Source organism: Leptonychotes weddellii, chromosome 6 (genome assembly GCF_054177405.1).
Source record: "Leptonychotes weddellii isolate Sample4059 chromosome 6, ASM5417740v2, whole genome shotgun sequence".
NCBI classification, from domain to species: domain Eukaryota; kingdom Metazoa; phylum Chordata; class Mammalia; order Carnivora; family Phocidae; genus Leptonychotes; species Leptonychotes weddellii.
Window position 1 is genome coordinate 73,572,039 of NC_138374.1, and position 25,696 is coordinate 73,597,734.

The following is a 25,696-nucleotide window of genomic DNA, read 5'->3' on the forward strand; positions in this document are numbered from 1 at the left end:
AATGCTAACAGGGTAGCAACATCCCCAGAAAACATACTCTAAACAAATCAGAAAAGACCTGAAGCCAGGGGAAAAGAAAGGGAAAGAAAGAAAAAAGAAAAAGAAAAAGATAAACAAAACAGAATATGATCAAATATGATCAGGGTAGTTCATAGATCAACACCACACACTAGATTTTGTGTGTATTTTGGTCTTTTAGAAGAAAGTGCCTCCCCAAATTTTAAAGAAAGAAAAACTTACATATGTACAAAAATAAGGGTTGATACGATGCAGGGATGGAATATGACTGTAAAGATGAAAATTATAAAAAATTTTATAAAAGGAATTGATAAGAAGTTGTTTGAAAAAAGAAGAGGATTTAAAAAAAAAAAAAAAGAAAAGGGAGAGAATGTGATCTAGCAGGAGACTAGAACAAAGCCATACACTAGCAATTTAGGGTATATTTGATCTGTTAGAATAAAGTGTATCTCAAAATTTTAAAGAGAGAATAACGTATATATATATATATATATATATATGCCAAAAATAAGGGTAACTACTATGAAGGGATAGAATATGACTCTAAAAATGAAAAATAAAAATGTTTTTTAAAAAAGGGATTGATAAGATGTTGGTTGAGAAAGGGAAAAAGAAAAATTTTTTTTAAAAAAGTTAAAAAAAATTAACTTTGAAAGACTAAAGAATCATGTGGAAAAAGCCATGGATTCTATGTGCAGTATTCCCATAGCACTGGTGTTCTGCTGTTCTCATTGATCAGTAAACTTAGTCTTGGCTGGCTGTTCTTGCTGATCTTCTGGGGGAGGGGCCTGTTGCCGTGGTTCCCAAATGTCTTTGCCGGAGGTGGAATTGCCCCGCCCTTGCCCGGTCTGGTCTAAGTAATCTGCTTGGGTTTGCTCTCGGGTACTTTTGTTCCCTGCAAGCTTTCTGTACAGCTTTGGAGGTGGAGAGTGAAAATGGCGGCCTCCCACTATCTGCCCCAGAGGAGCCGAGAACTCGGGGCCCTGCTCCTCAGTGAGCCCCCAGAGAAAAGCAGTCAGTCACTCCCATCTCCCCAGTCTCCGGCCGCATCTGTGCTCACCCGGCCTGTGACCGAGCATTTCTTTCTCTGGCACCTGACCCCATGTGGAGTCTCCAAACCCAGCAGATCCCTGCGGTGCACTCCCGTGCCGCTCCTCCCGGGGGAGGAAGGGGAGTCTCCCTGGATCTGCCACTTGTTGGGTCCCTGCTGGAGGAGCAGGAGCCCGACTGTGCCACGGATCTCGGTTTATGGCAACCCTGAGCTGAGAGCCTGCGCCTCAGCTCCGTCTCTGCAGCCGGCTTCCCTGCTCCAATACCTGGGTGCTCAGCCACACTCAGGCACCCCCGGTCTTTCTGTGACCCTGAGGGTCCTGAGACCACACTGTCCCACGAGGTTTCCACCCCCTGCTTAGCCACCGGAGTGACATCCCTCAGTGGAGCCAACTTCTAAAAGTTCCGATTTTGTGCTCCGCAGCTCTATCACTCGCCAGAAGCGGCCGACGGAGGCCCCTCCCCCGCCGTCTATCCTCCCGAATATCGCCTCGGATTCACTTCTCCGCACGTCCTACCTTCCACAAAGTGGTTGCTTTTCTGTTCAGAGAGTTGTTGCTCTTCTTTTCTTCGATCTCCTGTTGAGTTTGTAGGTGTTCAGAATGGTTTGATCCCTATCCAGCTGAATTCCTGAGAGGAGACGAAATCCAGGTCTCCTACTCTTCTGCCATCTTGCTCCTCCTGTTTCCTGTCTTGTTAATTTTAGCCATTCTAACTGGCCTAAGGTGGTATCTCAGTGTGGTTTTGATTTGAATTTCCCTGATGGCTAATGATGTTGAACATTTTTTCATGTGTCTGTTAGTCATCTGTATGTCTTTTTTGGAGAAGTGTCTGTTTGTGTCTTCTGCCCATTTTTTGACTTCATTATTTGTTTTTTGGGTGTTGGGTTTGAGAAGTTCTTTATAGATCTTGGATACCAGCCCTTTATTTGTAGTGTAATTTGCAAATATCTTCTCCCATTCCTCTTTGTTTTGTTGATATTTATTTTAGAGAGAGAGAGCGTCAGCACAGGGGGAAGGGGCAGAGGGAGAGGGAGAGAGAATCTCAAGAAAACTCCCGCTGAAAATGTGGAGCCTGATGGGCTCAGTCTTCCAATCCTGAGATCATGACCTGAGCTGAAACCAACAGTCAAATGCTTAACTGACTGCACCACCCAGCCCCCCTAGTTTTACATCTTAAATATAAATATAAATCTGAGATCAGTTGTGAGTTAATTTTTCTATAAAGTGTGAGGAGTAGGTAGGGTTACTTACTTTCTCATTAACCTGCAGATGTTCAATATTTTTGTTGAAAATTCTATCTTTCCTCTACTGAATGCCTATTTCACCTTAATGAAAAATCAGTGGGTGTATTTCAGTGGATCTCCTTCTGGGTTTTCTATTCCATGCCAATGATCCATGTGTCTGCCACCATACCACACTGTATTGACTATGGTAGATGGTAGTTAAAGATATAGTAAGCTTAACATGGGGAATATTTTTTAATTGTCAAATTTATGAGCATAAACATACTCATATTATTATACATTTATCCTTTAATGACTAAGATCTGTAGTAATATCTTCTGTTTCAGTCCTGATATTGGTAAGTGTCATCTGTCTATTCCTATTTATCAATTTTGCTAGAGTATTATCAAGTAATAACTTTTTTGAAGAACCAACCTTTTATTGATTTTTCCCTATTTTTTTCAATGTTCTATGTTTCTGCTCTGCTTGTTATATGTTTATTTTGCTCTTCATTTTCGTTTTCTTTGGCCAGGAAGTCAAATTACTGATTTGAGACCTTTCCTCCTTTCTTAAGTGAGCAGTTAATGCTATAAAGTTTTTGCTTAGTATTACCTTAACTGCAACCCATAAATTCTGTTATATTGTAGTTCTGTTTTCATCAGTGTATTTTTGTAATGTCCTGTAAGGCTTTATATTTGACCCATGCATTATTTAGAAATGTGTTATTTAACTTCCGCATGTTTGCACATTTTCCTATTCTCTTTCTGGTTTTGATTTCTAGTTCTACTCTATTATGGCTAGTGGATATGCTCTGTATAATTTGAAATGTGTAAAATTTGTTGAAGGGTGTCTTATGACCGAGGATAATGTCTATTTTGGTGAATTTTCCATGGATGTTTGAGGAAATGTGTTTACTGCTTTTGTTGGGTGGAGAGTTTTGTATGTCATTTATGTTTTGTTGTTGCTGGTGTTTGCAGTTCTTCTATAACTTCGCTGACATTCTGTCTGCTAGTTCTAGTCTTCACTGAAAGTGGGTGTGGAAGTCACCAATTGTAATTGTAGATTTGTCTATTCCTCCTTTCAAATGTATCTGTTTTTGTTTCAAATATTTTGAAGTTCTGGGTTTAGATTGCTATACCACTATTTCTTCTTGCTGGATTGATCCTTTTATTATTATATTATGTCACTCTTTGTCCCTCATAGTTTTATTTTGAAATCTACTAGATCGATATTCAAATACCCACTCTTGTTTTTTTTCTCTATTACTTTTCCCATGGCATCTCTTTTTCCATTCTTATTCTTCCAGCCTTACCTGTATCATCATGTTGAACTGAACGAATTATGTGTATTTTTACACATTTCACTTTTTCCTTTCCTATCAGAAATTCCAATCTTTCTTGTGTTATCATTTCCTTCCCATTTTGAGAATTTCCTTTAACATTTTTTAGCACCACATCTGCTAGTGGAAAATTCTCTTAGCTTTCTACTACTGAAGAATGTCTGTATTTCCCTATTCATTCCTGAAGAATATTTGCAGTACATAAAGAATCTGCTGGAATCATTTCATCTTTTCAGCACCTGAAAAATGTTGTCTCTTCTGGATCCAAGGTTTTATATTAGAAATCTATTGACTTTAAAATGGGTATTTCCCTGTAAGTAATGGGTTGCTTTTATTTGGCTGCTTTCAAGATTTTTATTTTGCTATCGGTTTTCAGAAGTTTTAACTATTGTATCTCTTATTGCCAATTTCTTTAGGTTTGTGTTCTGTTTGGGATTCTGTCATTTAATGTGTATTTATGTGTCTTTTGTCAAATTTTGGAAAAGCTCAATCCATATTTCCTGAAACTCTTTCTCAACCCCTCTCCCCCTTCCCTCTGGGATGTTGACAATATAATACCAGATGTTCTGTCATTATCCCACAGGTCCCCACCCCTCTGTTCCTTTCTGCTCTTGTGGTTGGCTCCTGTCTGTTTTTCAGACTGGATCATTGGTCTTGTTCTGTGTCCCAGCTCACCAGTTCATTCTTGTCATCAGTCTCATCCAGTGAGATTTTTATTTCTGTTATTTTATTTCCAGTTCTCTAATTTCCATTCAGTTCTCTTTCATGTCTTCTGTTTCTTTGAAAAGGTTGTCAGTTGTTTATTTCTTTTGAGGACAGTTACCATTGATCACTTTTTTTTTATGACTGTGTTTTAGAATCCTTCAAGATAATTCTCACATATGATTCATCTCAGTGTTGTTTTCTGTTGGTTGATTTTTCTAATTCATATTACTGTTTTCCTCATCTTTGGCATAACAAATGAGTTTTGACCATATCCTGGGTATTTTTGATACTAGCTTAGGAGACTCCTGATCCTACTAAATCCCCATTTCAGGAGGTAGTCACTCTGATTGGATTGGCCTGCAGGTCCTGGGTTCATTTTGTGCGCTACTGGTCCAGTGAAAATTTAGTTTTCAGAACCCTTAGAGTGCTCCTTTCATCTCCTTTATCTTCAGGCTGCTACTAGTGTTCCCATGGGTTCCCTACTGGCTCTGCCCACAGGAGTGAAATAAAATTCCCTGGGCCTGGTGCTGTCAGTGGGGAGTGAGGGGAGAGAAGCCAGGCCTGTGGGCATGGAAATGGGGGGGCCAGAGGAGCTCTTGCTGTCTGTACTGGAGCTACCTGCAGGGGCAGGAGGTCATTTCTGGGCTGTCCAATGCTGTTAGCAGGGGTTGGAAGATGCCAAACCCATAGTACAGAGTTTTCCTCCCGATTGCCTCTCACACCATCTAGTATCAGCAGGATTGTTGTTTAATCCACACTGGTGCTGTTCACAGGTGCAGAATATTTATCAATATGATCAAAACAAGACTAGCATCATCATGAAAACCCAGAGAAGTAAAAATAATGCTCTAGAGTCTCAGTGTTAATCAAGGCAAAATCCTAAGTCTCTTTAACTTCAGTAATATGGCTTTCTTCCTGAAGCACATGGTCTCCCTTGTATGGAGAGTGCAGTCCTAACATACACCCACTCTCAGCAGTAAGTTTCAGATGTTTGAGATATAGTTAGATAGAATTTCATCTCATAAGTAAAAATAAAAATAACTATGAGAGAGCATCTAAAGAAATACCAGTAAGTATCTTCTCAAGATTTTAGTTCCTTGATATCTACAGTGAACTCAGAAAGGAATTGGAGGCTTACCAGGAGCTTACAAATAGAATGTGAAAAATGTTTCTTTAAATTTATTTTTTGTTTTTTAATTTTACATTTTTTTTATTTTTTATAACATATGTTTGTAAACATATATTTTTAAAAGATTTTATTTATTTATTTGAGACAGAAAGAGAGAGAGAAAAAGAGCGAGGCAGGAGGGGCAAAGGGAGAGGGACAAGTAGACCCCCCGCTGAGCTGGGAGATGGACTCAGGGCTCAATCCCAGGACCCTGAGATCATGACCTGAGCTGAAGGCAGACACTTAACCAACTGAGCCACCCAGGTGCCCCTGTAAATGTACATTTTATTTCATCTTCAAAGAGAAGGTAGTCTTGCACCTGACCCTACAATAGTTCCTTTTCCAAAACCTACTTTTAAATTTTTTAGTGCTTTTAAAATCAAGCAAATAACTCGTAGTAATGAACTGAAAATCATGACATAACACAAAGCACATGGATCAACAAATGACTAGAAACAAAAATAATGGCAACATATAAAGGGATTTTCTACATCCTGGTCTCTGATGCTGGAATCGACATGATAACCCTTTTCATTGCCTTAAATTTGGTTTATTTCTTCATAGGTGCAGATATAACCTGGGAGCTAAGTATTTGACAATGAAGTTTGTCCTCATAAATTTCTCATGTTTTATGGAAACTGCCTTGACTTTCACTCTTCATGAAATACATGATTATAACAAGTCTGTGTAATATCAGGAAAGTGTCCACCTGAAATAATTTATGGATAGCTACTAAACAGTAAAATAAACAAATAAATACTACCTCAAGAATTGGCCTCAGGAAAGACCAGACTCAGTTGAGTGGATGGTGTTAAGGGTCATAAAATATAAATGCCAAGAAAAATATGCATGTATGTAATTACAAATTGTGGTAAATGTTTTCAATTACATTGGTACATTCTGCCTTTGTGATTGACCAGGGGGACCTGGTCAGAAAAAGCTTCTTGGAAAAAGGTGATACCTAATCTGTGACCTAAATAAGGTTGTCTCAGCATGCAGAGTCCAGGAAGAACACTCCTGGTAGGGAATATGAATATAAGAAGGTCTTTACGCAGGGCTCAACTTGACATTTGAGAAGAACTCGGATAAGAACTGGCGCAAACAGGTGAACAGGGAGGTTGCCCAAGATTGGGATGGAGATAAAACCAGAGCGAGATCACATGGTACGCTAGTGTGTGCATATTATTATTACCGGTACAGCTGCAAGCCTCTCAAATTACATGTGCTTGTGCATGATGTGACCAAAATTATATTTTTTAAAGATTATCCTACTGGTTGTGGGAGAATGGATTTGCATATGAAAGTCTGAAAAGAAAGCTTTACTTATTTATATGTATAAACCACATATTAATATATACTATATAAAACATTATTAACAACAAATATTCTGTATTAATATATAATACATGCACTCAGGGGCCATAATTCTCCGTTGGAGAAGCAATGATTTTTTGGGTGGTAATGGTTGAGATGAAGAGAAGAGAGTGAACTCATGGTATGTTCTGAAGGCAGATCTCAGATACGCAGATCAAAGAGATTATAATAACAAATGAAATATTTTTCCCCTCTAGATTCCCAGTAAAGTTGAAATTCATTAAATGCCTGTTTTTGCAAAAATACAAAATCAAATAAAATATGTGAAATTGTATTAAATTGTAGCAATGACTTCATATATAAGAGGTCAAGGATGGATCTACACATACCAGAAAGCTCAGATAAAAGGATGTAATGCCGGACTATCCTTTTATGTTGTCGGTAGACACATTGACTTGTAATGCTCTGAAGGTCAACTGGTTTCAGTTTTATTCATTGTACACACAACTATTTTTAAAATAAATTAAAGCTTCATCCTTGAACCTCTTTTGTTGTCTCTCATTTCCTTTCAGTCTGCTACTTCCTTGTATTTTTAATAACTAACTCAAGAACACTTTCTATTTTAGATTATCTAATAGCCACTGTACAATAGAATACTGTATTAGTTGAAGAGAGCAGTGCTTCATGCCCTGGTGAACCTCATAGTCCATAAAAGGCACAGAGGAAAGTGGGAGAAGGATGGTGCCTTCACCAAAGACACCAAGTTGGCTTCTCTGCAAGCTTAGCTTGTGTTCCTTCTATATTCTTCCTCTAGTTGTGTCTTTGTCTCAGTAATAGGCACCAGGAAGAAAGATGATTGCAGAGTCAGAATGTATTTTTTATTTAAAAAAAAAAAAAGACATTACCCAGCCCTACATCAGGTTAATGATATTTTTTGTTCTCTCAAAAGTAGATACCAAAGCAAAGAAAGTTGGCTACTTTTTATTACCTCACTATGTGGATGACAATGTATCTTCCCAGGGGTTTATTTGGAATCCAAGGTAACCCATTTGTGGCTACACTAAGAGATGACACTGATGTGAGAAAATTGACGTCGTTCCTACCAAAATCCCAATGCTGAAAGGAATTATCTTATGTTCTCTTATTATTATAATCGGCATACATGGTCTGGGCGATTAAGACTATGTCATTGGAAAGCAGGACTGCTTTGAAATAAACACTATATTAAGCTTACAAACAAGTATGCGAAAATGTGCATTATCATAATTAGTCACTTGGTATAGGTATGTCTAGCATCTATGTCTAGCAGTGGTGTTTTGTATAATTGTTGAATCATATCCATTGAAGTTGTCTGATTACCTTCTTTTCTTCCAAAACCTTGACAAAAATCAAGTAAATGGATGAAAAGGAAGGAAAAATAATGCTCAGCCAACAGAAAGAAATTGTTTTAAATTATTCTCTATCCATAGAGGAAACAAAATGTTCTGCCAATGCAATGTCAAAATAAATTTTGTTCCTGTGAGATCGCCTAGACCAAACACTTTCTGACCTTCACCTTGTCAGAGATATGAAGGGAAGGAAGTCATTTGTCCCTCAGGAGCCTCTGTTCATTAAATCTGAATGGAAAATAGAATTCAAAAAACATTTATTAAAATGGACATATAGAGTATGGATAACTTTAAGTCTTACAACATTTATTTCATTTGTGGAATATTCTGTTAATGCAAAAATACTTTAAAGGATAAAATATATATTAAGTATATTATTCTGTCTATCCTAGAGGATAATAAAAAGATAATCTGCATATATATGCATATATATAACTATATATATGCATATATATAACTATATATATATAAAACACACACACACACACATATATATATATATAGCTCCTTCCTACTCTACATATCACCATAAAAAAGTCATTATATGTTTTGTGGCATATTTAGTTCATTTTATAAAACACAGCCATGTCCTATTCCTAAATTGTTTTTAAAGATTCTAGTCAGATTTTTGTTATAATTTAAACTCTCTAAATGCATTTTTTTCTCATAAGAGACTTGATTCGTTGCAACTTAAAACAAATTTTAATTTAAAAAAGTTCGAATGGTATTGTTAATGATTTATGAAAGAAAGAAGTAATGTATTCTACGGTACAGTTTTGAATTATATTGCTTTCCAGTACTATCCAGAAATACAAAGAAAAATGAAAGAGAAAAGATTAAGTCTCATGCCTGTTTGAAATTCAGAAAGTTTTATCCAATTTGGAGATGTATTAATGTTCTCTCTTTGAACTTACGAACTTGAAAGAACGAGCCCTTTGCCTACCTTTGTCCCCAAGTAAGAAATCAGTTGATCCTGGGACATAAGATCTTCTGGGACACTCACTTGTGAAAGGATGTGGATCACCTCTTGAAGGCTTCTTCAGGCCCAGTGAGCAGTGGAATAGACAAAGGACAGAAGAGTTTGCCTGCTGAAAGCAATTCTTCCCACAGACCAGAGTCTTGCATGCTGTGGACATTAACAGAAGAGTTCAACATGTTAGTGCTGGCAAAGAATGTAAAACCTTCAGAGCAGGGAATGTATCTTTAGCACTGACTATGGGAGAAGAGATTCTATGACCCATACTTGTAAATTATATATCTGAATAATGCATTCTCTGCAACAGATGTCCAGATTTTGCTGAGATGAATCATTAGGATCATTTAGTCAAACTGCCTCATTCTGATTTCATATTTATCAACCAACCTTCTAATTTCAACTTGAATCCCCCTTGAAATTTGACTACAAATATTTAAATAGGTATTAATATTTATCAATTGGAATTAGTCAAAATATTAAATTTTTAATAGCATTTGGAGTGTCTGGGTTCAAATGTCCATGTGTTTATGTGTGCCGCGTATGTGTGTCTTCAATAACTCACAGTAGTGTGCATATTGGTGAAAACAAAAGTAATTTAAATTGACAAACATGGCTGTTCCTTTCCTCTCATTGGTAGAGAAAGAAGATGTGACTTCTATTTTCTCATAAGTTTTGTGGCTGATTTGGAATCTCCTGCCATGAGCAAAGCAGTGAATATTTTATCGGTTCTAGGTGTCTTATGCAAACCGGATACTCCATAGATTGTAGGAGGAGTTACCCTACAGCAGGAGAGGAGAGCTTTTGTTTTCCACACCCTCACTGGCATTTAGTGTTGTCAGTGTTTTAAATGTTACTTTTACTAACTGGTATTTAGTGGTATCTCGTCATTTACATTTACAATTCCCTAATGACTTGTAACTTGGAGCATCTTTTCATATGCTTCTTTGCCACCTGGTGAGGTCAACATTTAGATCTTTTGCTTGTTTTTTAATTGTTTACATCTTGTTGTTTTTAAAGAGTTCTATGTATATTTGGGGTATCATCCTTTATCATAGGTGCATTGCAAGCATTTTCTCCTACACTGTAGCTTGCCTTCTCTTGCTTGTCTTCCATAGAGTTTTTAATTTTAATGCAATTCAACTTATTGACTTGTTTGCCACAGATCTTGTTTTTGGTGTTATATCTACAAAGTCTTCCCCAAACCCAAGGCCACCTAGATTTTTCTCTTGTGTTATCTTTTAGGAGTTTTTTAGTTTTGTATTTTATGTTTAGATCTATAATCCAGTTCATATAAGTTTCGTTAAATGTGTGAGATCTGGGCTTAGATTCTTCTCTTTTTTGCAAGTAGATGTCCAATATTTCCAGGACCATCTGTTGAAAAGACAAGTCTTTATTGTATTGCCTTTTCTTGTTTATTTAAGATCAGTTGACTCTAATTGTTTGGATCTCTTTCTCGCTCTTTATTCTGTTCCTTTGATCTATTTGTCTATTTGTTCATCAATGCCATGCTGTTTGGATTACTGTCCTTGTACAGTAAATCTTTAAGTTGAGTAGTGTCATTTTGCTAACTTTGTTCTTCTCCTCCAATATCCTGCTGGCTACTGTAGGTCCTTGCCTCTACATAAAACTTCTGAATCAGTTTGTTGATATCAATGATAAAATTTACTGGGATTTTGATTGTCATTGCATTGAATCTATAGATCAAGTTGGAAAGAAATGACATCTTGACAATATTAAGTCTTTTTATCCGTGAACATGGAATATTTCTCCAGTTATTTAGATATTCTTTGATTTCTATCATCATAGTTTTGTAGTTTTCCTCACCTTGCATATTTACACTTCTGTATTTCTTTTTTACTGTTGTTGGTGCACATGTAAAGAGTATTGAGTTTTTAATGTAAAATTTCAATCATTCATTATTCTATAAGAAAGCAACTGACATTTGTATGTTAATTTCTATGTTAACTAATCCTGCAACCCTCTATAATCAATATTCCAAGATTATCTTTTTTTAAAATAAATCACTCTCTTGATGTTGTGTTCAATAAATCTTGCCCAATCCACGGTCACAAAGATTTTTTCCTGCCTGTTCACCTTTGTGTTCTAGGTGAATGGACACTCTTATCACTATGTAGTGCTTCTATATCCTCTGTCAATATTTCTTATTCTGAACTAAACTTGACTGATATTAACATAGCTATCCCATTCTTTTGATTAGTATTTGCATGGTGTATCTTCTTTTAATCTATAGATTTCCTTATATTAAATGAGAGTTTTTCAAACCACTCAGTGGTAACAAGATAAATGCTGCAAAAAGATATCCAAAATATTGTAATATACTTCACAGATGAATCAAGAAACACACAAAACAGTGCTCAGCTTCACTAGTCATAAGGGAAATGCAATTTAAAAGCACTATGAGGTAAAGATACACAACCACTATAAGAGTTAACATTTAAATGACTGGTGATAACAAATGTTCCCAAATGTTGCAAATGATGAGGAATAACTCCCTGGAATGCGTTGTTGTTGGAGGGGTAAAATGTTAAACCTTTTGGGAAAAAATCAGTAATTTCTCATAAAACTAACCATAAACCTCTTCTTATATCCATTTACTCCTTTTAAAAACATTTAAATGAAATTTACAAGAATGCTTGTAACAGACTTATTCATAAAAGCCAAAAATTAGACAGCCCAGATATCCATCAATAGAATGGTTACATGAACCTCAGTGTATTTATTTAATGGATTACAAGTCAATAAAAATGAACCAACTATTCATGTGCACAGCAATGTGAGATAGTCTCAAAAATATTATGCCAAATGAATAAGCTGTGTAAATAACATATGATTTATATAAAGTTCTGTAACAGGCAAAGCTAATTTAGGTTGAAAAATCATCATAGCAATGCTTGTTCTTGTGAGAGTGAGAACAATTGCCTGAGAAAAAGCATCTGTTAAATTTCTTGTGTCCTCGTACACTCTGTTTCCTTCTGAAGCTGATGATAGAAATGGTGACAGTGGTTTAGTCCATTTTAGAATCATGTTTCACGTTCATGGAAATCCCAGTGGAACAATGACAGTGTATAAAAGGAGCTAGAAGACTGTTAAGATAATTAACTCCTGAAGAGAGTTTTACAGCTTTGAACCTGGAAAGACCAGGACATTGTTTTAGTCCTGGGTGTGGTGGGCTGAGTAATGGCTCCCCAATCTTGTCCATGTCCCAATCTCTGGAATCTGTGAATATGACACATTGCATAGGAAAAGAAAAACTCCACAGATGTGCTCAAGTTAAGGATTTGAAAGTGGGGAGATTCACCTGGATTACCCAGGTGGGATTGATGAGGGAGCAGAAGGCAAACTGAGGACAAAGCAGAAGCTGACACCCCAGGATCTATGTGACATTCCTCAGGCACTCCTGGCTGCCCTAAAGGAAAAACAAATAGTTAACTAATAGAGATCACAATCCTGCAAGACAGGAGTCTCCCTCAGTTTACAAATGTCCTAGTGATTTGCAAGGAAGAAGCTTTCTTATCAATAGCCTAACTTCTAGAGACCCATTAACTCAATTTCCTGAAGCCCTACTATCACCCTCCCCTCCATAAAATTGAGGGAGGCTGAGGCAGAAGGAAATGTAAATAAAATCGAATTTCTTTTAAACCTACAGCTCATTGATAAGGACCTGTGATAGGAGGAATGTAACATTCCTCCAGGAAGCTCCCAACTATCTTAATGTTAATGCCTTACTAGAGGGGTAAACAACCTTAACTTGACAAATGGCAAAGCCTCTGGTATCCTGTGTGTCTTGTTTAATACATGCAAGTTCTTTCAAAACCTCCCTTTTCCTTACTTCCCCCAACCCCATAGTATATAATCAGCCACCCCTCACAACCCTGGGGCAGCAGCTCCTTCTGCCCTTGGGTTCTGTCCCCATGCTTTAATAAAACCACCATTTTGCAACAAAGATGTCTCAAGAATTCTTTCTTGGTTGTCGGCTCCCGATCTCACCCCACCGAACCTCACCTGTATTCCAAAACTTCGTCAGGATCAGTGTCATGATAAGGATCCTATCATCAGGAGACATGAGGATTAGAGCTGTGACAGTAGGAGAAAGGGCGATGGCAGCCAGAGGCTGGAGTGACTGATGGAAGTTTCCGTGAACCCAGCGATGCAGGTGGCCCCTACAGCTGAAGAAAGCAGTGAAATGGACTGCCCCCTCCATCTCTGAAAGGAACCAGCCCAGCAGATACCCTGACTTCAGCCTAGAAGGGCTAACTTTGAATTTCAGATGTCCTGAACTACAAGATAATAAACTTGGGTTAAGCCACCTAAATGTGTCTTAATTTGTTACAAAAACAGTAGAAACTGAATCCATCTGCCGTATTTGTGATTTACACTGATTAAACTCTAGCTATAAGGATGATGTGGGTCTGCAGGCTAGAAGAAAAACACTGGTTCTCTTACTTTCTGTGATTCAGATAGATTCCTCTAGGCCAGTCAGGTAGCTACCTTAGAAATAATTAAAGCAGAGAATTTTAGAGTGGAAGAAACATGCAGACGACTTAATTCAAATTTTGTCATTGAGGAAGCCGAAGTCCAGAGAGGTAAATTCACTTTTCAGAAACCACAGAGGATCACCATAATTTAGCAATCAGTGTTCTGAACATATCCCCTAAAGAAAGAACAAAGCCTAATGGGCAACTCATTTGTGTTCTACTTGAAAATTGCATTGTTTTCCTAAGTTAGCCTAATAAATACATCCAAAAATTGTGAAGATTGAATCAAATGGGGATTTTAAATGAAAGCATTAGATAAATTGTAAAACAAGTGTCAGATTCAGTGTTCTGGTTTGTAAATGAAAAGAATTTTCCTTTGGAAACAAACTGCCAGATAAAATTAGATCAGTTTTTATTGGAATTAGTTGGACCTTTATTGATCTGATCATTACATCCCAATTAGTAGAGCTGATACATTTTGGACGCTGAGGCCGCACCTCATTCCACTGTGAAATAACTGTCATCTGTTTCTTCACATTATGATACTAATTTTTAGTATTAAAGGTGTGGAAAGGGGTATTTGTCACAAATATACCTTCTTTTTTTTGGTACTTTTCTGTTAATAAAAGATGGCTATCATTTTCTGCCGTGCATTTTCATGCACATACAACTGTGAAAAGCCATAACTTGGTTGACATGCTGGTTTAATGCTTTGCATTGTGAATGACCGTTTCTTTAATTTGCTAAAAATGCTATGAAAAGCCCCTACATTTGATCTTGCGCTGGCACATTTGGGGAAATTGAAAGGAATGAGCCTGAAGGAATGTCAACTATAGATCAAACAAAAAAGGATATTCCTACTTCCTGTTGACAGAATGTCTCTAAACCCATTTCAGAGAAACTGTGTCAGCTCTCTGCAAATGCCAAACCTAATACTAGTATTTCCTGACAAATGAAGAGGCGGTTTCATAAAATTGTAAACAAACACACAAAATTCTCTTTTTCCTAGAGTGCTCATCCTTCTCCTTCAGAGACTTTATTTTTATTTGCATCTCTGTAAACCATCAGAAATACATATACACATATGTGAGTGTGTGTGATGATGCTTGGCTTGTGATTCCAGCAATTACAGGGTGTGTGTGTGTGTGTGTATGTGTGTGTGTCTATTTCTAGCCATATTGCAGGAGTCACAAGCTAAATGTCTACAAAGTCCAAGCACAACAGAATGAGAAAATGGCTAGAACATATACATGTTTGTGTGCTTTATAAGTTATGGAAACTATGGGAAAATATTTTTTTTAAACATCAATGTCTATGCCATTTGAAACAGGAAAACATTCCCCAGTTACTTCCGTATTTGCGGGTAATGAGTTATCATATATTATACGTGGTCAAGAGATACTAAAATTAGTGTTTTGCGGTAAGATCTGGTTTTTAAATGCTGACCTAATTTTTTACAAGATACTATTACGGGCACACAAAATGTTTCTGACTATAAAATTATGCCAGAAGGCAGCCAACTTGACACCTGTAAAAATAAAATAAAATCATATTCTTACCAAATTGGTTTTATAAATTTAGTGTTATATGACCAAGGCATAAAGTACTCTATTATCCTTTAATAGAGCTAGCTAAATTATCTAATTTTTCCAGACCTGAAGGAATTAGTAATGGTGAAATTGAGTAGCTATTTGTACAGGAAAATGTTCAACACGCTTCCAGATCATTCAACAAGAATAACTAATTTTTATACTATTTTTAAGGCCGGTACACAGTCTCTAAACATAACAATCAACTGTAGGCTGATCTAATAAAAGGAAAAAGCATTCTTGCCTTGGGCTGGTATGTTTAATGGTAGGCCATAATGACTGATGAAGATAGAGAACTTTAAATCTATTTATTCCCTAAACATAATAAACTCATAAGAACTATACTATAGATAGGTTGGTGGTTTACTGACACAAGGAAATAATTGCTTAGTCAAATCTTGATAAGATTATCTCAGGCTCATCATTTCTTGTCATATGTCCATAATTTGCAGCAGTGAAAGAATAGTCTTAATGAAACTTGACAAGATTGTAAACTTTTGCAGTTTAGCCAATATGACATAGCTGTTGCAATTCTAATTATTTCTAATTAGCAAAATAGAGTTTTTGAAAATGGCAGCTAATAGTTTTCAAAATTCTTAGATAAGTCATGAGGCTTTCATAAATGTTATAATTACATATATTAAATCCCTTTATTAGTAGAACAAGTCACTATAATACACTTTTAAATATTTTTGTTTAAATGAGTCATTTTCCAACAAAGATTTTCCTAAATGCTAAAGCGCTAAAATGACTTTTCTATGTGAGTTTTTTGTTCTCTGTGGCAAACAGCTTTGTAAAACTGTCATTCTTATAAATATATTTCATAGATTTTGAAAGAGTAATACTTCCCAAAGGTCCAAATTAAATTTTTCATTGTAACTGTAATTATTTAATTTTTATTTTTCTTGGTCATAATTTCTTTTAGAAAACTGCACTTGTCCTGGAAAAGTATTTAGTTTTGTTTTTATTAATCAGTAGCAAAATTCAGTGTTATTTAGTTATTAGGAGAGTAAGGATAGACTTGTGATGCAAGATAAAATAATCAATTATCATGGACATGCATTCAAATATAGGACAAAAATCTATATAATTAGAAAATATATGGGAAGATAGGATAGCACATCATTATTGAGAATGTAGGTGAAAAAAAAATTAATTTTTTCCAATTATCACCAAAACCTGCTTTTTTTGTTTGTAATTTGTGTATTTATTTACTATTTCACAAGTCTCGTCCCAAAATGCATGCTTCCAGTGGTTTAGAGGTTTTCCCTACATACTTACTATACCTAATAGTACAAAGTATCAGAATAGTTTGACTGAAATGCCCAATTTGAGCTGCAAGAATCCAAACTTTATTTTTTTATAAATTATTTATTTATTTATTTGAAAGAGAAAGAGAGTGTATGAGTGGGAGGGGAGAAGCAGACTCCCCACTGAGCAGGGAGCCCAACTTGGGGCTTGATCCCAGGATCCTGGGATCATGACCTGAGCCAAAGGCAGATGCTTAATGGACTGAGCCCCCACACACCCCAGAATCCAAACTCTTTATGTAAGTGAATACTTCCATGAATTTGTCAATATCGTGGGCACAAAAGATGCAATGCACCTTTTTTTTTTTTTTTAATTGACAAGCGTAGCTTTAGAACTTTGAGACAGTATAACTGAACTTTGATTCGGATTGAACATTTTTACATCAATTATTTTAAAATAACAACAATGCTCTACTTTCAGAATGTACAGATATTGTTAAAGCAGACATTCTTCCATGAGCTTAGTACTAACGAAGAGCACATTTTAGCTGCAAACAGAATTACTAGGTAGATGCCAGGAGAGATCAAGGCCATTGCCTAGAGTGTTCTTGCCAGGAACTGAATTCACATCGTCTTCTACCCACTCCTCCCAGTTCCTTCCCCATCTGTATTAAAACTTTGCCGGCATTTACTTTTTACTTTGGGACTACACCTTTGGACATTGAGAACAAGGTCTTCAGCAGTCCTCTGAGTTTCTGTCTCCAGTAGGCTACTGCTCCTTCTACAGCTATCTGAAGAAGAAGACATGCAGGTGGGCACAGTCTTAGCTGGGTTCAACTTTCTAAGCCATGACAGATATTGCAAGGGCCATATTGAATTCAATCACATCCCTCAGCTGGGATGCCCAACACAGATTTCTTAACCAGCTGCTTGTCACCAAATGCAACCAGTTGGGACTGGATCTGAGGCTGCCTCAAGGGCTGGAAGAGATTATTATCCTAAGATGAAATTGAAATCCACTCCCTGGATGTCTGATCTAGACACAGTCTGAATTTAAACATATGGGTTGTCTCCTCTGAGCCATCTTCATCTGCATGGGCTGCCATAATAGAATAACATAAACTGGGCGGGTTGAACAAGAGAAATTATTTCCCATAGTTCTGAAGTTGGGGAAGTCTGAGGTCAAGGTACCAGCTGATTCAGTTACTGGCAAGGACTTTCTTTCCAGCTTGCAGATGGCTCCCTTTTCACTAGGTCTTCACATGACAGAGAGAGAGAAAACCACAGACTCTCCACTGTCTCTTCAAGGGCACCAGTCCCATCATGAGGCTCACCCTCCTGACCTAATCACCTCCCAAAGACTCTACTTCCAAATATCATCACTATGTGGGTTAAGACTTCAAGATATACATTTCGGAAAAATACATTTCTGTCCATAGCACCATCTTTAACCATTCAAAATACACCAAGAAAAAAGTTACAATTATACAAAAATATAGGTGCCTTCAATTTTGTATTTTTCTTTTCTATGTAAATTTGTTTTCTTTCTCTGGCTTTTTCTATCTTCTGAGTTCATAGTTATGGACATGAGGCTTAATGTGAAAGATTAATAGTTTTGTCATTAAGTTTTCTAGAAATACATTCTCTTTAGCTTATATGCAATATTTTGGCTATCTTCTTTGTTCCAGAGCATTGAGTTTTATGTTTGTGTGTATGTATTTATGTATGTTTGTGTGCATGTGTTTGTGGGGAGGAGGAGGTGCTTTCTAATAGAAATAACTGAAGCTAAGTTTCTAAAACTCGGGTGAGTCCATTTTATTTATTAATTTCCGTGAGATTGACTTGAAAATATCTACTTTTACTACATATAAAAGTTTCATCCGATAATCCACTAACCCATTTATGTGCAGAGCATAACTTTTCCCTCAGTAGGAAACATATAAAATTGGTCCCTCCATCTGAAAATGTTCTGTGCTTATTTTTAAATTAACATTTCAAAAAAGTAATACATTATTAACCTTCTGTTTGAATGTAATATTTCCAAGTATTGCTATCTGGAGTGCTGCATTCTTCTTTCAAATTGAGTGACAAATTTCCCAACACTGAGACATTTTAATAAATAGTGCAGAATTTCAAGTCAGGAAATAGGCATTTGTTTCCCTAATACTTAGTTATAAAAATGACTATGAAAAACACTTACAGAGTCTTAAATTGAGAGAAATACATCTCTGTAATAAAGCTTTAATACCATTTGTTACCTAGCTTCTTTTTGATACTATTTTATCCATACAAGTAATTTTTTAGAATATTTCTTTGGAAAGGATTTAACTTCTGGGTCTCCATTTTACAATGTTATTTTTAACCTAATTAACTAAAAAATGTTCTCAACGATATAGTCATAATTATTATAATGAGGGTGGTGTCCCTGATGTATTAGTGTAAAGGATTTTCTGAATCCAAAAAAATAGTATATAATACCCTACAAGTGTTTTTTTTTTTGCATACTCTTTAACCATGGCTTATCATTAAGATTTTAGTAATTTCAAACACCTCAACTCTCAAATTAAGCAATCGACTCAGACAATATCCAATTCTAAAGTTTAACCATCGTGTTACATTATCTTATTATCAACTTGGTTAAACTGGGAATTGTTTTCTAGAATCTTCTTCTTGTATGTTTCCGGCTAATTAGGAAAGGGACTTGTGCAAGATTTGAGAGTTGGAAAGAAAGCAGAGGTCTTTATGCACAAAAGGTTTTTGTGATTAGGTGCAATGATGGACAAATGCAGAAGTGACTGTCCTCATCCTGACCTCTGGCTTTGCTGACCAATAGCAACCTCAGACACCAAGGACACAAACCACCTGGTCTAGTAAAAGCAGGTTGAATAAAGAGGAAAGCACTTGCCAAATCTTTGCAAAACCAACTTTCACTTTGGATAATTCAACAGTTTCTCTGTGATTATCAATTTCTTTAGCTATAAAATAAGGATAGTATTACTACCTTATAATTACTTGGGGATTCAATGTGAACCATTTGAGAAAGCAATTTATATACTACATCACGGTAAAAATGCATGTAATTTAAATCCTCTAGTATAATACGCCTCTAGCCGTAATAAAATCTTGCCTAAGTTGGGACTTTTTTTTTTTCAAGTTTTCTGACTTGTATTATTTGTGTTAGATTCTCCTCATTATTGAAGCTTATTCTCTGACTGGAGACATTTCGTTTGACTGACAATGTAAGGCTTTGTACTGATATGCTTCCTACTATCCTAGTCTCCAAAAGATAAAAGTAGAAAGCATCATTATTAACTAAAGGCAAAGTTTTGTTGGATGAGATGTTGATAAAGAAAGTAATAATGATTATTATAACATGGTAATAGGATATGGTAAGTTTAGGACAGTGATGTATCCCTATTAAGCTATGTGGAAGCCCTCACCCCCACCAGCTGTGTATGTGACCCTATTTGGAATTGGGTCATTGTAGATGTCATCGAGTTGGAATGAAGTCATACTTCATGAGGGGGAGGCCCTCATCCAGTGACTGATGTCTTCATAGGAGAAAGATGAGAGATACGGACACACACAGACACAGATACACATGGAAAAGGGGGCTGGGGTTGTAGTTATGTTACCACAAGCTGGGGAGCTTGCTGCCAGGAATTACCAGCAGCTACCAGAAACTGGGAAGAAGCCAGGAAGGACTCCTCCATGGAGCCTTCGGAGGAAGCATCACCCTGCTGACCCTTGATTTCAGACTTCTGGCTTCCAGAACTATTTGAGAATTAATTTTTGTTGTTTTAAGACACCAGATTTCTAGTAATTTTTTACCACGGCCTTAGGAGACCAATACATCCAGTTTTTGCAAAGAGTGCTCATTAAAGCACCTGATCAGCAGCATTTTAATAAATTATTTCAGGGGGAAAAAAGACCTTGTAGTCAAACAAGTTTTCCGTAACCTGAGTTTTATTTATAAAACTGAATGGATTTAATTTTGCAGTACAATACTTGTGTACATCAGTTGTTAAAATTTCAAAGCCATTTGGAAAAGGAAAACAATTATTACAGAGTATTTCCTATAATTAGGTATCTTTTAAATGATAAACTTTGGAACACACTGCTAGAAGCCAATCTGAATTCTGAAAACAGAAGTTACATCAAAAAAGATTTCAACATAATCAAGTAAGACTTATTCCAGAATTGCAAAAGTCTGCTGGAAAATTAGGCAATATATTACTGATATAAATTAAATACTTGAATAAAATAAGTATCAACATCATAATTATAAATGCAGCAAAGAAATTTTGCAAAATACAATGCAGGCTACTGGCCATAAATTCAGGAGTAAGAGAATACTAATGGTAAAACACAAGAACTATTTCAGTAATATCAGGAATGTAACAAGCTTCCTATCAATAATTTTACATATTGCTAAATACTGATTTGAAAATTCTAGTCAATACACTCACCAAAATCAAAGAGCCGTAATTATTCAAAATGAGGAGGTGAAGCCACATCGTGTGCAGAAAGTGCTGTGTCATATACCTTAGAGAACCAGTTGAAAAATAATGAAATGGAATGTGGTCATTAAAATATTTGATAAATTTTAGTGATATATTAAATTTCTCTTTATATAATAAATGAAAAAGCATTTAAGTTCTTGCAGTATGTAAGCAAATATGTAACATAGTGTATGTAATGCAAGGTTTATATTAATGATATCTTAGATGGAAAAGTAGAAAAAAAACCCAAATATTTAATATTGATCTTTTTTGTTGTTGAATACTGGTGATTTTAATTTTCTTCACTATACACCGGTATTTTTCAGATTCTTTACTTGGAATATGCACTATTCTATGTTTATGATTTATAAGAAATGAAAAAAAGTCCCCAAATGTAGAAGTTATGTTATTATTTCCATTTAAATGACACATATAAATGGAATTTCTTTTCATTCAATCAAAATGAAGGATAACGGTTTTGTCTCATTTGAGCCCTAGGACTCTCCTTTTATCCTCCCCCTTCTCCCTCCTCTCCTGTCCCTCTTCCTCTTCCTCCTGCTTTGTCTTCTTCCCTGAGAAATATTAACATGGAAAAAGGTTGGCATTTGACTATTCTTTGAGTAATGACAGTTATTCACACTATCATTCAAATGTAGATTTTTAGATTTTATTAAATTTATCCTCCAGTGCATTCTGCTGATTAGTGGTACCTGTGCTATTCAAGGGGCAAGATGTAATTCCTATTCAAGGGGCAAGATGTAATTCTGCAGAAGCCTTATGGGAGACTCTCTTTCCACTTTCATTCAGCTTTCCCCTCTCTTTTCAGCTGTTTTCAGGGTCAAGAAGGGAGGGGGGAGGAAATGTTTGGGTATATTCAGGCTTATGAGCAAATCTGGGCTCTGAGGCTCACTCCCAAATGGCTGAGCCGGGCTCTCCTGATTGGCAGTCATGGTGGATGAGGAGAGGCATCCTTAGGACTCATGGTGGCCAGGGCTGGAGAGGCAGGGATTCCCTGGAACCAGAATGACCACTCAGGAAGACAGAAGTTTCACAAACCCCGAGCGCAATCAACACACGGGTTCAAGGAACTAAGATACAATGTTTAAATTCATGCAGAGAATTGCTTTAGGGTTTCCCTAGATACCAATCACTTCTGGTCTGGGCTGGTCACCTGAATGGGTTAAGGGAGTTTTCCTGGCAGCAGAGATCTGCAATGAGGTACTCAAGACCTGTGATCAAGTGGACAGATACATGTGCAGCTGACCAAGACCCGAGTGGTTTCTACCATCTAAACTGAGAGTACAGAAATGCATGTGCCTCGACAGGTAGACCTCTCTGACATTCTAGATCCCAAACAATCACAAATTCTCGGGAGTCATGATACAAATAAGTTTCATTTTATTAACTTGTGAAGACCTAGACAGCTAAAAAAAGAAGTGGTAAAAGAAAGGCAGAATAAACCTAAAGAAAGCAGAAGTCAGAACTTAAGAAAGATAAAAATTGACATTAATGGATATAAAAGGAAAAAACAGTAGACATACTCTATAAGTCCAAAAGTTCTTAGAAAAAAACAACAGAATAGTGCGAGTATCAATTAACCTTATCAGATACATAAATTAGAAATGAAAAGGGGTGATGATAATTAGAGAACAATTTTTAAATTGTAGGAGACCCATCTGTACAACTTTATGCAAATTTGAAAATCTAGATCAAAGGAGTTTTCTTCTAGGAAGAATGAAGCTTCCCCAAATGGAATCTTTTTTTTTTCTGTTTTTAAGATTTTACTTGTTTATTTGACAGAGAGAGAGAGAACAAGCGGGGGGGGGTGGCAGAGGGAGAGGGAGAAGCAGGCTCCCATTGAGCAGAGAGCCCGATCGGGGGCTCGATCCCAGGACCCGAGATCATGACCTGAGCCGAAGGCAGGCACTTAACTGATTGAGCCACCCAGGCGCCCCTCTCAAATGGAATCTTGTAGAGAAAATAAGTAAACAGATTAATGCTGATAAAAGAAAATTGTTAAATGTCAAATAACTTTCACCAAGAAAGGACTAGACTCAAATTGTTTCTTTTTTTTTTTTTTTAAGATTAGATAATGCCAGTGCTACTTAACTATTCCAAACATAAATGACAATTTCCGTTTTAAAAGATTGGTGTTGTTCTCCAACACTGATAAAGATTACACAAAAATATAAAATTACTGCCAAGTTTCACTCATGAATATTGATGCAAATTAACTAATATGATATTAGCAATGAAAAATCAAACCAACAGCACATTAAAAAATAATGAACCATGAAAAAATTGCATTTATTTCATGATGCCAAGGTAGCTCAATATTAAAAAATACATTCACGTAATCCATTTATTAGGAGAGCTAAGCAGAAAAATCTTATAATTATCTCCTTCGATGACAAAAGGTATTTGACAGAATTTAACACCCACTCATGTTAAATGTACTTGGTGAAACAGAAATTATAAATTGTATTTGCAACATAGTTTATTTTCCTCTGCCAAGAAATCAAGGTTTTGAGGAACAAGACACCAAGGGGCACTCTCTCTACTGCTATGTAACTTTTTGTTGGATATATGAGAGAATTCAGTTAGACAAGAGAAAGCAATTAATTATAAGACATGGAAAGAAAAAGGTACAACCATATCTTTTTTTTCAGATCATGTAATTTTTATATTTAGAAAGCTGAAAATAATCTATGGAAACACTTCTGCACACAAAATAATCTACCAGTGTAGAAGCTTATGAAATAAACATATAAAGACCGGACCTCAATTTATAAAAGCAAAAACTATTCAGGAAGAAGAAAGCAGTAGGAATAATGTCAAAGAAGACACACTATCACCACCACCACTTAACAAATACAAATAAGAGCAAACATTAAAAACAAAATCAAAAATTAACACACAAAAAAGACAACTGTTCTGCAGCACATCAAAGTAGATTGAAACAATGGGAGCCCATGTTACGATCTTGCATAGGAAGATTCACATCATAAAGATGTCATTGTTTTCCTAAAATAATAGAATTTAATACAATCCCCTCACAATACAGCCACCTTTTTCCTCCTAGAAGTAGATAAGAGAATTAACATCTTGATTTGGAAGAAAAACAAAAGCAACACTGAAAAAAGGCTAATCCTATCAGTAATATAATTAGACATCAGTATTTTATAATTAAAACCAATTTTTGTTGCTTGAAATGGGTAAACCAATTAGAATAAAATGTTTAAAAATGGAAGAAACACATTGGAAATTTAGTTCCTGAGAACAACATATCTCAAAGCAGTGGGAAAAGATGAGTTTTTGAATAAATAGTATAGAAATAACTGAATAGCTATACGCAAAAAGACAAAATCTTTTCTGCTTTAATTGGTGCTCCTCCTTAGCCTTAGACTGTTTCGACTTCCAGCCTTTTATTTGATCTCCCTTTTTCTATGTCAGCTCAGTACCCAGCTCTGCTACAAAATCCCAATTTTATTAAATCACTTGTCTAAGTCCATCGCTACTCTCAGTTGGGGGTGTTACTATGTGAGAGAGTACACCCGAGTACCTTTGTCTTCTCAGACATTTTATGTTTGCATAACCTGAAATAATGTGGTTTATTAACAAGGAGCTCTGGGCTTGAATGAAACATCTCTGTTTCTGGATACTGTCTTCATGTGCCATGCTCTTTAATTTTACATAACGTTTTATTAAAACAGACCTGGTTGTCTTTGGGTGAAGAAACAAGAATATTGGGACTTGTAAAATTTGAATATGATTACACACAATTTTTAATGTTTTAGATATTTTCTCCTACTGCTTAGGGCCCCAAGAGGCACAGACTCCTTTATTTGTTAACAGATCTTACCCATCTTTTGGATGATTTCAGTTGAAAAGAAGCCTCCTCTCTTAAGACTAGCATTTACCAATGTTCACTTCCCCCGTTCTGCATCCGAGATTCAATTTGCTCGGCAGGCAGTTATCTGTATGGTTCTCACACCAGCAGGAGGCATCCTTATGTTGCATTGAGTGAGACCTCAGCTATGTGCTAGAAAGTAATCATCGAACCCAGTGTTACTAAAATAAAGTACAAAAGGGACTTTAAAATTCCTCTCCTGAACTCAATATAACAAGCTTAATAGGTGATACAAAAAGTACTTGTGATGCGGAAGCCCAGAGGGTCTTGTTCAGTGTAGTTAAATTTCATGAACAGACTATTACCTCATAAATTATAATGCTCCACCAACATTGAGTATTTTGCTTTATTCTAACTTTGTGTCTTTTTGTTTATTTACAAAAACATAAATGCTTTCAGCAATTTTATAAAGACGTAGTAATGCCGCAGAAACTAAAATATACCGACCCTTGAATATGGTGCATTTTCTTAAATAACAGTAGCAGGCAGCTCTAACACATTCTCGCATAGAACCTTGTATCACTCACTGAAACTAGAAAGAATGTAAAGTAATAAAATAAATGATCAATTATAGAGGAAATGAATTTTAAGTAGTAATGTGTGACTCTGGTAAGTTTATCTTTATTTTTTATTTAATTTTTTATTGTTATGTTAATCACCATACATTACATCATTAGTTTTTGATGTAGTGTTCCATGATTCATTGTTTGTGTATAAAACCCAGTGCTCCATGCAGAACGTGCCCTCTTTAATACCCATCACCAGG